Here is a 1,014-nt window from a genome sequence, read left to right as displayed (position 1 = left end):
AACATAATAATAGAAATAATGATTTGCCGATTATTAACAACAAGAAATAATAATAGTATCTCCTCTTCCCAAGTTGTCCATTTTCGTTTCCACTCTGACGGATAATTTGATCTTTTATCCGATCTTTTATTCGATCTTTTATTTCATAAATTATTTATTGTAATCACGATACTGTGAGTCATTTTTAGCGCATGATTCCTTTTTTAAGCTGGTTCGAAAATTCGCTGAAATATAGTATCGATCGTCCTAAAAAGAAAAAAGAAAAAGAGGCAGACTTCCTAATCGAATATTATACTCATTTCATCAATCCGGTATGGTCTAGTGGCTAGGATACCTGGCTTTCACCCAGGAGGCTCGGGTTCGATTCCCGGTACCGGAATATTTTTTTTTCACATCTGATCGGGACGAAAGAATCGTCAAAAGTTTTACCCAAAGTATCTGACATTTTTGATGCTGTAACACTTTTTAATAAATGCGCTTGTTACTCGTTTCACTTATTTTTCAATTTAATGTATTCATCCACCGAACACGTATCGCACTTGAAGACAAGGTTTTCGTGTATTATTTGTTTAGCAATGTATTATTCACAACAGAGAATCAATAATAATAATAACAAATGATAATAATAATTTGAATAATAATAACGGATAAAACTTTAACCGAAGTATGTTTCATCATTAGAGAGGATACAAAAAATATATTTCTTTTTCTAGAGTAGTTTGCATATACTTTCTCATGGTTTGCATATTGCATATTCCTTGCATATCTTGCATAGAAGTTGCACGTTCTGCATAATACATGCATGCACACAATTTTTTCACAAATTAGCTTGGAAATTGTCAGAATTTGCTTAAACTCGTTATTAAAGAGTAAATGCACTTTGATTTTCTTGTGCTCTTCCCCGCCGCGTTTTCGTAACGTACCGTTTATGCGGCGGAGGAGCCACATTAATAATTTGAAAAATATTCGATGAACCGTCGACGGAACGACCCGGACGTTGTTGTAAGATGCCGT

At 34.0% G+C, this 1,014-nt stretch overlaps 1 non-coding gene across 1 annotated transcript; it reads left to right on the top strand.

Annotated features, from left to right (window-relative positions):
* Positions 1–307: 307 nt before the first annotated feature.
* TRNAE-UUC (transfer RNA glutamic acid (anticodon UUC)) lies at positions 308–379 on the top strand. Its single transcript has one exon. It is a non-coding gene; the product is annotated as a tRNA-Glu (tRNA).
* The last annotated feature ends 635 nt before the right edge of the window (positions 380–1,014 follow it).

This window comes from Megalopta genalis, chromosome 6 (genome assembly GCF_051020955.1).
Source record: "Megalopta genalis isolate 19385.01 chromosome 6, iyMegGena1_principal, whole genome shotgun sequence".
Taxonomy (NCBI): domain Eukaryota; kingdom Metazoa; phylum Arthropoda; class Insecta; order Hymenoptera; family Halictidae; genus Megalopta; species Megalopta genalis.
The sequence above is the reverse complement of the archived record's forward strand: the minus strand, read 5'-3'. Positions and strand labels throughout refer to the sequence as shown.